We start from the raw sequence: 16923 nt of genomic DNA on the forward strand, positions 1-16923 counted from the left end.
GTGTAACATCACGATTTCTTCTAATAACACTTATTAAACATTTGGGCACTGAAGACACAAGTTTGTTAAATTTCCCCCCATTTGTCTATCATGTCGGTCTTCAGCTGCACAACTGTACGGGGTCTTCGTTGTCATATGGTCAGAGAATGCAGATTCTGACCGTGGGACTAGTTAGAGTAGGACGTTAAATGGAATGAGTAAGTGAATGAATAACTGATTGAGAGAATTGCTCTTGCGTACACTCTTTCCTTCAGCCTTTACGTTCCTACACAAATACTGTTCTGTTATCTGAGCCCACACTTCTCCGCAGAGAGACAACCCTCTGGACAGAGGCACCTCTGCTTCACCCAAATACGAACATTTAAATTCAGATGCAGAACCTCAGCATCATCATCATCATCATCACCTTATCATACAGTGTGCCTCCACGCATGACACAATCACGTGCAGTCTCCTTGCAGACACATGCACCCATGTTCCTGACTGACCGCACCGAGGATTGTAACTAAATATTCCGTTTCTTTTTCCATTTTGAAAGACAACACCTTTTCCGAGCTAGACGGGTTACCGTTTAATCAGTTCCACTTTGACTGCACACAGACTTCCACCAGACAATCGTGACTTTCACGTAATCCAAGACTTTAAGTATTACTCTGCCACAGAAATTTTTAACAGGTCACTTTATCAGTGTAATAATCTATTCGGACAAACCAACAGAACACAAGTTACCTTTTCTGCAAACAAATGTACAATAACATCATCGAAGTAATACTGTAATAATAATAATCGCCTAGTAACTCAACATATTTGGATGATGAGGGTGTTTTGCTGTAAAGTTGTCTAAAATAGTCATGTAACCTAAAAATGTGCTTCATACAGTGACTGCTGGTTTTATTCAAGTCAAAATGGTAATCTTAACACTTTACAATAAGGTTCCATTTGTTAACATTAATTAGGTATCATTAACTAACAAGAAACAATATATTTTAACAGCATTTATAAATCTTGTTTTATGCTAATTTATGAAAATACAATTGTTCATTGTTAGCTCATGAACATAATACATTTACTCATGTTAAAAACATATTAGCATACACTAAAAAAATGACTTTGACTATCGTCAGTTTTTACTCAATCCTTCCATGTTCATATTACTAAAGAAATTAATGTAATCAAGGGAACTTAAATTAACTGAGTTGGTTCAACTAAAAAACGTGTCTTGTCATCTTTACTTAATTCATTTGCGTTAGGGCAACATTCATATTTATTTGTTTGGTTAACTGAAACTGGTCATATGATTTCTAGTACTCAGCATGGTTTCATGGGACTCAACAGGGAGAGTACACTTTAAAAATTAAGGGTTATTTTTTGTCTTTTTGCAAGAAGAATATAAAGGGGGAGACTTGTTGGTGTTTAATGTTTTGTTGTGTTGAGATTTAGAAGAATTTATGTTAAATTGTAATTTTGGGGGTTACCATCATGGTGAAGAGTGGAGCTTGAACCTAGGTTGAGGACCAATACTTTTTAAATCAAATCAAAATAAAATAAAATAACATGTAAATATTTTACCCGTTGCTTTATCCATTGAACAATTGCTATGTTAAATCCTAGTGACCATGTGGCATAATAGTGCTTCCCACCAGCATGTATTTAGCATGCTAACACCTGTCACAAGCTAGCATATCAACAAGAGTTTCATTTTAGTCATTTTGACATGTAAAATTTTGTTGCGTTTACTTGATTCAGTTAGTTTCCTTCTACTTGAAGTATTTAAGATGAAATTACATGGTCATTTTAATTTAAGAAAACTAATTTGAAACATGTGGAACCACAGTCCATAATTGAATGAAGTTCAGCCAAATAATTATTTTTTAAGTGTATGTAGAAATTAACAATACCAAGTTTAAGTGCTATAAATATTCTTTATATAGTTCATGTTAACTAATAAATAATGTTATCAAAATACAGGGTTGGGAGGGTTCATTTTGAAATGTATTCCACTACAGATTACAGAATACATGCTGTAAAATGTAATTTGTAATGTATTCCGTTAGATTACTCAAGGTCAGTAACGTATTCTAAATACTATGGATTACTTCTTCAGCACTGGTAGATTTTTTCACTTGTTTTGACTATAAAAACTCTGCCAGTACAGTAAGACAAAATACACATGTTAAAAATACATTCTCTGAAAAACCTAAATATCTTATACAGTGTTGTTTCTAAAACAAGATAAATCAAACTGATCTTGTTTTAAAGATTTTTAGATATTTTTACAGGAAAACAATACAGAAATCATCATCAAGAATATAATTTTTGCCCTAGAATCAAAGGTCTTACTAGAAAAAAAGAAATTAAGATCCAACGTGAATTTTCTTGTTAAAAAAATATGATCTTGTCTGGTAACATGTGCATGTAAAATGGCTAGAAATAGCATTTTAGCTTAGCGTAAAGCTGACAATTTACACAAGGTTTATTTCTATTTCTTCTGCTCCAAACTTATTTCAAACTTCTCTGTCTGCTCGTATGAATGTAACACATCATAAGAAAGTGTTTCACCTCTGTTCAAATGCACTTTGGATCACATCATTTAATGTATACATTTTTCCATCTGAAAGGACTAAATATTAAATGAAACAAATGACAATAAAATGCAAAGTAATCTCTTCAGTAATCAAAATACTTTTTGAATGTAACTGTATTCTAATTATCAATGATTTAAATTTAAACTGTAGTGGAATACAGTTACTTATATTTTGTATTTTAAATATGTAATCACGTTACATGTATTCTGTTACTCCCCAACCCCGCCAAAATACAACCTTATTGTAAAGGGTTGCCAGCTACTATTATTTAACATGAGTGAATCGACTCAGCTGCATTCAGCCAAGGAAAATATTTTTTTATGAGTCAAATCAGGTAGAAACAGCTCTTAAAATGTAACAACTTCACATTTCCATCTTTACATTCTACTATCAAATTTTGCAGATACATTTAGGCCTATATTGCAGTAAATTTGTTGTTCAATCCTAAATGCCCTTTTTTAACACAGAGTCAGCTGGTAGGAAGGGAGGGGATAAAGAGTCTTTAATCAGTACTTTCTGGTTTTTAATAGATCAAAACACAAGAAGTGGGTGACAGAGAGCGCAGAAATCCATGTGATGCCCATTCGTGCTATCTCAGGGCATACCACAATGGGGGCTGCTAGAAATATACCCACACGTGGGGTGAGAATGACTCTCGATTTTAGCTTTCATCGACTCTTAAATAATACAAAAGTCACCAAGCAGACCCAAGGTTGAGCGGCTCATTAATAACTTGTGTAAACCTGCCCGAACAGAATGCACCGATGATGCGACTGCGAACAGGTGCACCTCAGTGAGGTAACAATGTAAATTCAGATAAATGCTTGCGATTGCGAAGATATAGTGAATTAATTATTTTGGTTTATTCTGCTATTTAATCTAGGTTTAAATAGCCTACCACTTATATACAATGAAGCTGTCAATGAAAAGAGCGGACAGCTGAATTTGTTGTTTACAGTGAATAATGAATACAGTGAGTAATACTGTTTGGACACTATAACGACGATTTTCAAGTTCCATATGACAGGTAACTTGTGACACTTATGTGGCGCGTATTCGGTCTTTACATGCACAGTGGCAATTAGTCAATCAAAGTGCATGCGATACTGAGTCAAGACTTCAAAGATGGACCGTCCACGAAGAACTTTAAAATAACTCTTTCATAACTTACCTTTGTGTCAATGGCAGAACTCAAACTGGACCAGCCATAACTTGCAGGCGGTAGAGGAAGTTTTTCCAGTGCTCAGGAGAGTCGCGTTATTAGTTTTCGTGGTCTATCTCTTTCTGTCTTGAACTATGCGAGCATCCTAAACAAGCGTGCATCTTCCACGCGCACAACACGCGACAGACTGCACAGCAGCGCCACTCGACACTCTTATCGGAGAGTCAGAACCTTCATGTACATGTAAACTACCTGAAAACTGCCCTTTATGCACTATAAAATAGGGACCGGAGCCAAAAGGTAGAACCACCTTAAAAACCCAGATATAAGGTTTTGTTAAGGGTGAAATATACTACTTTTATTAGCCATCTCAAAATACCGATACTTACAAGGGTCTCTGAACCTCACCTGCATATGAGATTCAGACAGCATGTTATCTAATACAGAAGTTTTCAAACTTTTTGATGCCAAGGACCCCCAAAATATGATGATGACCTTGCTAGAGACCCCATAATAACATGATTTTATAAAGACAAAATTAAAATAACTGGTTTTTATAGCACCATTGTATTAAAGCAAAATTACGTATTATTAGGCCTATAATGATATATATGGAATATATGTATGTTTCACTTTTACAGTGTAAACCCAAAGATAAACATTTTCAATTTAATACAAATTCACTTTCACAATAAATATTTTGTAATCACGTTTCAAAGCAGCTTAAACGAGAATTGTAAACAACCCTTATTTCTTAAAAAAAAATTTTTTCATAATATATTAAATTATATGCAGATTTGTTTTTATTTCTTATGGTTTAAAAATATGGCTGTCATTAGAATAAACTTATTTTGATAAATCTCATGCTTTCAGAATGAAACTGTAATAATTTCAAATAATTTAGAAATGTTTGACTTTTTTTTTTCTAACTTTTTTTTCTTTTTTTTGCAGACTTCCCTGCGGCCCCCTGGGCCCCATTTTGAAACCCCTGATCTAAAACACAACAATACATACTGTGTTTCCAGACAACCGAATGGATGCTAGTATTATGAATTTAAAAAGCTCACACAACTCATGACTGAATGAAATACAACTTGCCAGAAATATTATTGAATGAATGAGTAATGTTTGTTAAGTCTGTATTAGAATTACAGTTGAATTAAAAAAAAAAAAAAAAAAACATTCACAAGGTAAATGCTGAATTACAGTTCTCTGCCATGATCAAAATTGACATCCAAAAAGAAATGAAACAAAATGATAGAAATATCCTGAATAAGAGAGGTGATTGCATATTAATTTATTATGATTTTATAGAAGTAACAACAACTAGTAACTTTGGTATTTATTAGAAACTATGATAACCATGGTACATTTTTGAATAGATCAAGTTCACAGCATCTTTTTTTTTTTTTTTTTTTTTTTGCAATCAGGACTTGCGTAACATGAGGCCAACTGTGAACCAAATCCCGTTACAAATTAACAATATACATCATTTCACACAAATGAAAACAGAGACACAAAAACAACTGAGGAATGTTTTTATTATGCTATTAAGCTGCTAGACATATCTTGTGAAAGTGCAATCAATTAATGAAAACATTATAACGTTAGACAATAATTCTTTGTTCCAAAAGACAGAGAGACATCTATGGAGTGCATCACATCCCACCAGTTTCTTTGACCATTATGGATTATATCATACTGGATTTGGAGGCCTTGATAGTAATTGAGCTGTCTGTGACCTTGGTATTAAACAATTCAATCATGAACTTGTTTTTTAGTCTGTGGAGGAAGTGAATGTACCTCACTCCGGGCCCATAGTTGGAGAATGCATGGGAGACCTAGTCAGATACACATACATCATGTTGGCACACAACCATAAAATACTTATGAAAATGAATATATGTATGCAAATATGAATATGGATGTAAATGCATGTTTGTGCTATACCTTTTTCCAGGTGTGTGAGTAGCACTCCAGGTTTTCTTCAGGGCTACAGGTGTGTTCCTTGATGACCGTCATACCATCAGCACCCAAAAGCTTCACGTCGAGCAGATAGATAGACTTATGAAGCTGGCTTTCCTCATACCTACACATGAATGGACAGACCCACAGAACATTGTAAGTGAAAGTAGTATATTATACAGTAGTTAAAATTTGGTTGTGGACATTTGAGCTTCCAACAAGCTAAACAGAGGTGACCGTTTCTAAAATAAACATTAATAATAAACTTTATTTTATAGAGTACCTTTGAAAGCAGCTTCTCAAAGCACTGTACACAAAATAAGCAGTACATAGCACAATAAAAAAAAAGTAAAATATTTTTTTGATAAACAGCTTTTTTGATTAACAGCTTTGTCAGAGTTTACAATGTTCAGGCCATAAAAAAAATGTCAGAAATTATTCAGATTCCTCTGACTTGTCAATTTTCTTTAGCTGCAAACCATTTGGCGTAACACAAAAAATTTTTTGTTTAATTTTTTACTCTTCTTTAAAGCTCAGTTTGTTGATATTTTAGCAGACATACCTCACGTTATAAGCAGTTTATAACTCACCAGTCTTCAATGACTATCTCAGGCTGGAACTCATCCAGAAGCTGGTCCCACAGACCTTCTGCCTTAAGGTCCACACGCTGCTCTAGAGAAAACCACCTGAGATAAAGAAGAATAAAGGTCATATGAGACAAATTATATTAAACCAATACACTATACTGTAAACTCATATTGAGCAAAAGAGTCCCACATTTCGAAGTTAAGAAAATGATCTCGTCACATAATAGAGCGCATCTGTTCTAACCCACTATTTCAGCGTTTTTGTTGCGGAAGTATTTTTCCCATTCATTTCTTCCATAGGCATTTCATAAAATCCTTCATAAAAGAGTTGAATCACACTATTACAAACTTTAATTTGAAGCAAAAAAGTATTTAAAAATCAGACAAAAGACAAAAGGTACAAGACGGTGTACTCACGGTCACGTGATGCCATGCGAGGATCAGACGTGTGAACGGCGAGCTCTGCGCACTTTTCTAGTTTTAATACTTTTTATGACATTAACCGGTGAGATTCGATACACTCTGTTCCATAACTGTTCTAGGAGGACAATATTTACATTTTAATTTATTCAATTGGCAGATGCTTTTATCCAAAGCAACTTACAAAAGAGGAATACATTGTAAGCGAATCATCTTAAGGAGACAGTGGTATGAAAAGTGCTGAATTACAAAGTTTCACTAACATCAGAATAGTAGTATTCAAGACAGATTAAAGTGCAACAAGAATTTTTTTTTATAAATTTTTTTAATTATTATTATTTATTTAGTGACTGGTTAAGTGCTCATGGAAAAGATGTGTCTTTAGCCATTTTTTAATAATTAATAATTATATTTATTTATCACACATTATACATTTGCACATATACAGTGAAATTCTTTTTTTCACATATCCCAGCTAAGCTGGGTTCAGAGTGCAGGGTCAGCCATGATACGGCACCCCTGGAGCAGATAGGGTCAAGGGCCTTGCTCAAGGGCCCAACAGTGGCATCTTGGTGGTGCTGGGGCTTGAACCCCCAACCTTCTGATCAGTAACCCAGAGCCTTAACCGCTGAGCCACCACTGCCCCTTGAAGAGTAGTGAGTCAGCTTCATAGATGGAGTTGGGAAGGCCATTCCACCAACGTGGTACGATGAAACCGAAAGTCCGGGAAGGTGTTTTGGAGCCTCTTTGTGTTGGTACAACAAGGTGCCGTTCCTTAGCTGACCGCAGGCTTCAATTGGGTGCGTAGCTCTGCAGAAATAATTTTAGGTATGCTGGAGCAGAACCAGTGACTGTTCTGTATGCCAGCATCAGAGCCTTAAATTTGATACGTGCATCAACAGGCAGCCAGTAAAGAGAGACAAGGAGTGGTGTAACATGCGCACTCTTTGGTTCATTAAAGACCAGACATGCTGCTGCATTCTGGATCATTTGCAGGGGTCTAATTGCGCATGCAGGGAGGTCTGCAATAAGAGCGTTACAGTAGTCCAGTCTAGTTATGACAAGTGACTGAACAAGAAGTTGTGTGGCATGTTCAGAGGGGAAGGGTCTTATCTTCCTGATATTGTAGAGTGTAAATCTACACGATCGTGCTGTCTTTGAGATGTGGTCTGTGAAATTTAGTTGGTTATCGATGGTTACCCCTAGATTATTGACCATTTTGGAAGGTGTTACTGTAGTTGAACCCAGCTGCACGGTGATGTTGTGTTCAACAGCAGGGTTGGCTAGAAAGACAAGGAGTTCACTCTTGTCTGGGTTAAGTTGCAGGTTGTGTTCCTTCATCCAGGCAGAGATGTCATCCAAACAGGCAGAGATTAGAGCAGTCACCGTGGTGTCGTTGGGCTGGAAAGACAAGTAGAGCTGTGTGTCATCAGCGTAGCAGTGGTAAGAGAAATCATGTGCCTGAGTGATGGGTCCCAGTGATGTTGTGTACATAGAGAAGTGAAGTGGCCCAAGCACTGAGGTACCCCAGTAAGTAGCTGATGTGACTTGGATACCTCACCTCTCCAGGCTACCTTGAAGGACCTACCTGAGAGATAGGAATTAAACCATTCAAGCACAGTTCCTGTGATGTCCAGAGTAGAGAGGGCAGAGAGTAGGATCTGATGGTTGACTGTGTCAAAGGCTACAGAAAGGTTCAGTAGAATCAGGACGGATGATCTGGATCCAGCTTTCGCTGTCTCAGCGACTCAGTGACAGACAGCAGGGCAGTCTCGGTGGAGTGTCCGCTTTTGATGCCTGACTGACTGCCATCCAGCAGCTTGTTCTGTGAGAGACAGGCAGAGATCTGATTGAAAACTGCCCTTTCAAGTGTTTTCGCCATGAATGGGATGAGAGAGACTGGTCTGATGCTTGGCATGTCGGCGGTGCTGACGGGGGCTGTTGCTGACATGGAGGAGCTTGCTGTGGTGCGTCTGTTGGTCTCTGCCATGGAGGTGAAGTTCACTGATGTGGTTACAAGAATGGGGGATGGATCGATTGCTTGGGGTCGTCAGAGAGAGAATTATTCTGCTAGCAACCGAAGTGGATTTTGGGTGTGTCGGGGGGGTGGGGTTTGGAGGGCGTGAAGGGCCATGGCCGGCGGAGTGTCATCCATGTTGTTGGAGTCCCGGAGGGAGTAGAGGGACAGGATACGGTGAAATTCCTGGATGGGCTCTTTCTGAATCTGCTCAACATAGCAGGCCATAAGCTGGAAATCAAGCGAGCTCACAGGGTTCCTGCTCGATGATCCTCGGAGGGAGACAGGCCCTGATCAATTCTGGCCAAATTTCTGAGATCATCCGTTAAAGATCTTGTGTTACACGAGGCAAGGAGTAAAGGAAGGCTTTCTTGGAAGAACCACAGCATTTTCTTGTTCCCAGACTTTGCAAACTCGACAAGAGAGAAACGTGATCCATTCAAGGAATACAAGAAACTTTTACATCAGCAGAAGGTCGCTTTTGCACTGATGTTCCCGGCCAAATTGAGAATAGATGCTAAGGAAGGCCATAAAACCTTCACATGCCCACAGCAAGTGATGTCCTTCATAAAGTCAATGGAGTAAGTCATCTTGTTGTACTCACGTTGTAGCCGAGTGGACCGGCTCGCTGAACATTCGCTTGACAGTTTGGGGAACATGCGCGCTTTTTTTGTGCTGGTTCCGCCTAGCGGCTGGAGTCTGTTTTGTGGAGTATTTCTTGCAAAATCATTGGAGTAAGTAATTTGCTTGCACTCACGTTGCAGCCAAGTGGACCGGCTCACGGAACATTTGCTTGACAGTTTGGGGAACATGCGCACTTTTTTTGTGCTGGTTCCGCCTATCGGCTGGAGTTTATTTTGTAGAGCAACACACCTTCAGGACAGTTTTGTGGATGAATCTACACACTCTTTGTGTTTATTCCACCTATTTGCTGGAGTTTGTTTTATTGATTATCTTTTGCTGTGTAATTCTGTCTCACAAAATTTGTATAGAAACACCAGACTTGAGCAATCCAACGGCAAGGTCGTCACGGGGGCTCTCGTAGGTGTGCATGGACTGTTTGAATTTGGAGGGATGGATGCCAGTTGGCGCTGTTTTGCGTGGGGTTAATGTGCACGTTTTTCCTTTTTCTGTTTTGAGGGTGGCACTAATGTTGGAATGTGGTCTTTATAATCTTGTTTTTGACACACGATCTATTAATTCTTATAATGTCAAATGTTAATATGAGTGGACTGTCTCTCTCCACGTGGAATGTGAATGGGTTGGGGCACCCCATAAAAAGAAGGAAGGTTATTTCTCTTCATTAGTGTAAGAAATATGATAGTGTTTCTTCAAGAAACACACCTTTCTCCGCAGAAAAAATTGGAAAGATATGGGGTGGGCATTTTTTTTTATAGTGCTGGCTTGAGTAAGAGCAGGGGAGTCATTACACTGATAAGTAAACACCTACAATTCAAATGTCTCAAACAAAGTAAAGATAAATTAGGAAGAGTCATTATTGTTTTAGCTGAAATTCAGGGCCAAAGTCTTATTTTGGCTAATATTTATGCACCTAACGTTGATGATCGAGGCTTTTTTATAGATCTTGAAGGGATGTTGCAAGCCGCTGGCACCATTCATGATATAATATTGGGAGGAGACTTTAATCTTTTGATGGACTCAGTCCTTGATCATAGTGAAGCAAAAGTGTGCAAGCCCCCTAGAGCAACACTGACACTTCACAGGATGTGTAAAAATCTTGGTCTTATAGATATTTGGAGACTTTTGAACCCATTTGGTAGGGACTATACATTTTTTGTACAGTTCATAAGATTTATTCTAGAATAGATTTATTTTTATTTTTATATCTAAGTCCCTCATTTCATCTGTAGTTGATTGCTCAACTGGAAACATTATAGTCTCAGATCATGCCCTGGTGTGTTTTGAGGTGTTGCCACATATGGAGAAAAAGTTGGCGCTTTAATGCATCCCTTTTGCAAAATTCTGAATTCCAACAAATGCTAAAGGCTGAAATCAATGTCTATATGGAGACCAACTGGTCCTCAGTATTCTCTGTGGGCGTGGCTTGGGAGGCACTTTAGGCGGTTCTTTGGGCCCGGATCATACAGTATGCCTCATTCACCAAAAAAATCCAAAGCACAAGAACGTGTGAAATTGGAAGGGAATATTAAAAGTGCAGAGGCAGAGCTGAAGTGCCGAATGTCATCTAATGGCCTCAGGGAACTGACCTGATTAAAATACAGACATAATACTATTTTGCCACGGAAGGTGGAGTTTTGGCTATTCAGGGCAAGACAGTCATACTTTGAGTTAGGGGACAAGGCAGGTAAACTTCTGGCTAGATATATAAAACAGAGAGATTCTTTTTCTTCCATTCCCTCAGTGGAATCTGCTGGTGGTGAAATATTTACCTCATCCATTGATATTAATAATGTTTTTAAAGAATTCTATCTTGATCTCTATAGTTCCACATCTTCGTCTACTGATGAGGACATTAGAAACTTTGTGGAACCATTAGAACTCCCTAAACTGACAACTGAGCAAAAAAATTATCTTGATTCTGAGATAACCTTGGAGGAGCTCGGCGAGGTAATCAAGGCCTTGCCCAAAGGCAAGGCTCTGGGGCCAGATGGCTTTGCTGCTGAATTTTTTAGATCCTGTGCTACAGAACTGGCTCCAATTTTGCTAGAAGTTTTTACAGAATCATTAAAGAATGGAAAGCTTCCGCCAACCATGACACAAGCCCGGATCAGTCTGATTCTTAAGAAGGACAAAGATCCAAGCGAGTGTAAGAGTGACCATCCAATTTTCCTGATCCAGTTAGATGTTAAAATACTGTCAAAAATTTGGGCTAACCGATTAAGTAAAGTTATGACATCTCTTATACATATAGATCAGGTGGGGTTTATTCGGGGCCATAACTCTTCTGATAACTTTAGGCATTTCATTAATGTCATGTGGGCAGTGGCGAATGATCAGACTCCGGTCGCTGCCATCTCACTTGATGCCGAAAAGGCGTTTGATATGGTTGTAACGGGATTATCTTTTTAAGATTTTGGAAATGTATGGGTTCTGGAATACTTTTATTGGGTGGACTAATTTACTTTAGAGACACCCAGTAGAGGCGGTTCAAAATAATGGATTAATTTCAGATTATTTTACTCTGGATAGGGGCACCCAGCAGGGTTGCCCTCTTTCCCCATTGTTGTTCGGTCTTGCCCTGGAACCATTAGCAGCATTACAAGACAGGAGGGTGATTTTCCAGGGGTGGTGGCGGGAGGTATGGCGCAAAAGCTTTTACTTTACTCAGATGATATTTTATTATTTGTCTCCGACCCCACTAGATCTATGCCTTGCCTCCACAGAATTATTAATTCCTTTTCTAAATTCTCAGGATACAGAGTGAATTGGTCTAAATCCAAAGCTTTGGCTCTGACAGCGTACTGCCCGGTATCGGCTTTTCAACCGGGCGTCTTCCAGTGGCCCAAACAGGGCATTAAGTATTTGGGTATTTTTTTCCCAGCAAATTTGGGTGATTTATTTAGGGTTAATTTTGACCCTTTAATAAAAAAGTTTGAGTGATGTGGGTAGATGGGCTTCATTACATTTATCTATGACTGGGAAGGTTAATGTTATTAAAATGAATTGTATTCCAAAATTCAACTACCTGCTACAATCTCTCCCTATAGATGTCCACCTCTCTTATTTCAAGCTATTTGATAGCATAGTGAAGTCCTTCATTTGGAATGGTAAGCATCCCAGATTACATTCCAGTAAGTTACATAGGCCGACTGACAAATGTGGGCTAGGCCTACCCAAGATTTTGCTTGCATTTGGGCTCAGACATTTGGCTCATTGCTCACTTCCACCTGAGAGAGCCCCTCCCTGGTTTTGTATTGAACAGGAAGTTCTTGCCCCTATTTCGCCACTGCAAAGCCTTTCTATCAAACTAACCGGAGAAGTTAAGTTACACCCCGTTATCTCGGTATGGACAAAAGTGTCCAGAGTGTTTAATTCAAATTAATTTAATTTAAATGTTGCTTCAAGCTTATGACTGAACCCAAAATTATGTATTGATAAGTCCCCTTTCTGCTGGACAGAGTGGATTGTGAGGGAGGTTAATACGCTCGGTGACATATATGAGAGTGGAGTGTTGAGATCCTTTGAAAATATGGTTCAACATTTTGGGATTCCCAGATCTCAGTTCTATAGGTATTTACAGCTGCGCCACCTGCTCTGTACTATTTTGGGGAGTAGCATACACCCCCCTTAAGTGGCAGATACTTTGGGAGTGGTGATTACTGCTTTTGGAAGAGGTCATGAGGCATCAGTGTATTACTCCATCCAAATTCAGAGTCTGGGGGACGGAGCTTCAACTCCTCTCAAGAGATTATGGGAGAAAGATTTAAACTTGGTATTGGAGGAGGGAGCGTGGACTAAGATTCTAAAAAATGTGTTCAGTGGGAGGGACATATAATTTGATATAATTTGATTCTGTGTGTGTATATTCTGTTTCTTCAATCCTGTTTTTGAAACAATAAAATGTAAAAAAAAAAATAAATAAAAAAAAAAAAAAAAAAAAGACTGTGTACTCACTGTTTTTCATGAGGGCATGAACTACAATCCCATGAAGCTTTGCTAATGATGTAATCAAATTAAAAATAATGAAAAAATATAAAACTACTGATTTAAAGTTGTTAATTATAAGAATAACAACAATATTTTTATTTTATTTTATTGCAAAATATTCAGATATATAAGTACTTTGAGTGTAGGAAGGGCTCGATTGCATCATTTACAGTCTGTCATGTGAGTGGGAGATCCCTGCAGTGCTTGGGTGCAGTTCTCTGATAGGAGAAGCATTTTTTTCAGGATTATGGGTATAGTTTAGTTCTTTATCAAGAATTTCACAATTAAAAATGATTTCCAAAAAGTTTAAATAACGGGGTCTCATGGCTTCAACAGCAGCTAACACCGTCGATTAAACTACCTCTGAGCTCATGGTAGGTCAGTAATCGTTAAAAATTTATGGGATTTTTACTTCTAGAACCCGACTGTGGCACTCTATTAGCTAAAGGTGGAATAGTATTTAAGGAGAAGGACTACTAATGTCAAACTGCACTGTATTTAACATACAGTACTGTATGCAACATTGGATGAAAAGTTTCTATTAAATGACAGTTAACTAAATAAAGTTCCTCATACTAGAACCTGACTTTTATATGATTTTATAAGACAATATCTCTTCACACAACTGTCTAGGACTCACCTGTACTGAGGCATGTGGCAGACAACAACCCCAGGAGGTATTCCACTAGTGTCATATGGCAAAACCTCTGTACTGGAGTGCCAGCCAGAGAAATCACCTATGATCAAGGTCCAGGTTTAGGATTTTGTAATGGTTGAACATAAATAACAGAGTGTACTAAAAACTCTTAAGTCATCTTTTGATTCAGCAAAAGACACTGAGAATGGCAAATGTTTTGGGTGTACATTGAATTAGTTCAATCTGTTAACAATCCATGTTTTAGTCAATGAGGTTATACATGGCATGACTTCGCATTGCAGTGGATGTACAATTTATTAGTGGTGAGCTATAAAACACCATGGATTCATAGACAGGAAACATATTGTTTTAGTTGATGACTCACCATCTGGCTCAAACTTGGGTGGTTGATTTGCAGGGGGTCGTTCTCCCGTAACATGGAGTTCAGGTGGTGGGATGGTGTGGTTTACCCCTGACCGTGGAGCAAGTAAAAACAGATGAGTTCCACAAAATCATAATACAGGGAAGGCATGGCATGCCTTTTTAATTTGAGATTGCCTTGCACAAGTAATGTTTAAAGGATAGTTTACCCAAAATTTACAATTCTGTCATTATTTACTCACCCTCATGTCGTTCCAATCCAAACGACTTCTTCCATGAAACACCAAAGGAGATAGCAGAATGCTAGACTCAAGTCACCAATCATTTTCTTTATATGAAATCAAAGTAATTGGTTACTGAAACTATCATTCGATTAACATTTTCTTTAAAGTTTCTCGGAAGACGGAAAGTCACACAGGAACATGAGGGCGATTAAATGTTGACAGAATTTTTCATTTTAAGGTGAACTGCACCTTTAAGTCAGTGTTACAGATGGACAAAAGCTGGTCGTAAAGTTCAGTTTTAACAACCTCGTTGGGAAATAACAACTCAGTTAAAATAGTCTAATAATCAGAGTTTAACAATAAAATGTGGCTTGTAAGTCAATGAACTAAAACACGTACTAAAAGCTCGTTTGCACACCACCAGGAATACGAAATAAAGTATACTCTATCTCAACACGAGCCTTATGATTACTTTACCCACCCAGCTAAAAATCAAAGACTTCATCGAATCATATGTTGCAGTGCAGCGCGTGTATATTTAAGTGACAGTGTGACGTCATTACCATAAGGCGAAGGGTTCTGAAGCAGATTCCGCTCAAACGGCTTCTTCTCGTACACCGATTTCCAGTCCACGCTGTCAGGCATGGGCACACCGTGTTCCCCCAAACTCCACTCTGAATCGCACTTCTGTCTCCATTCAGCCGCCATTTCAGACTGTTAGTTCCACGCGTTGTAGAAACTAGAGGAAGTGTTCACTGTCGTCTGCCCCACCCCAGAGGAGATTAACGCAAGATACTTCACTACACGTTAAATAAGTTTGAGTCACTGCAGTCTCATTATAACGGTTCACCTCTTGTTTCAAGATTTAAATGTAGGCTACTTTCTAAACGCTTAGATGAATATCCCAAAAACGAAATTTTTGGCCAATACGTAGCATGCGCTGTGTAATTGCCATAATATTAGTTGACATCAATAATTAATTATTAATAATTTAATTAAATGATTAAACAAGAAAGCAATAATTAATGAGTATTTGAACCTAACCCAATATCGGGCATTCATTTACCCGTTTGCACAAAACAACACAGAAATCCGAGGACGAACATATGTTTCACTATATGAATCACTAGCGACCCCTCCCATAAAAAAGAACATCACCATGACAATATAAAAGCAAATATTCAGAATTCAGGCACGCATGTCTTAGCAGAGATTATTTAGCAGAGATAGGCCACTTCTATTTAAATGAATGGGAGAAATTGGAAAGCTCATCCAAGAAGCTCTAGTGCCTAATGGATGTAGAAAGGAAGTCCCGCCTTACAGTTAAACGAGCCAATCACCTTTTAGATACAGATATAGCCTGTCAATCAACTCGAGAACGGGCATACTACACAAGCCGGCAAAATCGCGTTTTTTTTTAGCGTAATATTAAGGGGAAAAATCACAATTATGATACCAGTATTGTCAGATTTTATTGCTGATTTGAAATATGTTCTTTGATCGTAATATTGATTAACCGTTTTTGAGATTGTGGTCTTTCTCCATTCCAGTAGATAGGAGCTGCACTTGCATGACTGGAAATAGCCTCCCGAGAGCGTTCCAAAAATGGCCGATAGTGGACGGACTTGTTAGAAAGACTTTGGTGTTAGTCAGATGAGGAACTTAAGATTTCGAAAAGTATGTTTGCTAAGAGAATTTGGTAACACTTTACAATAAGGTTCCATTTGTTAACATTTGTTAACAACATAAGTTAATATGAACTAACAATGAACAATACTTTAACGGCATTTATTAATCCTGGTTAATGTTAATTTCAAGATATAGTACATGTTTAAAATCAAAAGTTGTATTTGTTAACATGAACTAACATGAACTAACAATTAATAATTTTATTTTTATTAACTAACATTAACAAAGATTAATAAACGCATTATGCTACTGTAAAAAATATATTATTAATTGTTTGTTCATGATCTTCCTAAGATGGCGCCACGGATGGCCACCTCGCTATGGAGCTCTCCAGTTCCCTATTGATTCAGTTCACTCGACATTGCATTTGAACGCTATGGGGAAATCACTTTTCCACAACCTAGCTAAAGCCCTGGTATCATAATGCCAATCTTGTGATTGGCAGTGATGTTTGATCTCCACCCCTTTAGGTGCACATTTGCCCTATATGAGCGGGCATATTTTCTCCAGAATTTCTTCCTTCAAGTCCGACATCGTCTTGTCTTGTCTATGAAGGACCATCTCATCTTGATCAGGCCACTCTTCGTCATTGACGGACACCCTTCAGCGGACAGGATTCCCTGCAGA

At 38.1% G+C, this 16923-nt stretch overlaps 1 pseudogene; it reads right to left on the reverse strand.

The window, feature by feature from the left end:
* Window positions 1–5271: 5271 nt before the first annotated feature.
* Window positions 5272–15694, reverse strand: LOC127431716 (F-box only protein 50-like; annotated as a pseudogene).
* Between the last annotated feature and the right edge of the window lie 1229 nt (window positions 15695–16923).

The sequence above is a fragment of the Myxocyprinus asiaticus genome, chromosome 4, assembly GCF_019703515.2.
Source record: "Myxocyprinus asiaticus isolate MX2 ecotype Aquarium Trade chromosome 4, UBuf_Myxa_2, whole genome shotgun sequence".
Classification (NCBI taxonomy): domain Eukaryota; kingdom Metazoa; phylum Chordata; class Actinopteri; order Cypriniformes; family Catostomidae; genus Myxocyprinus; species Myxocyprinus asiaticus.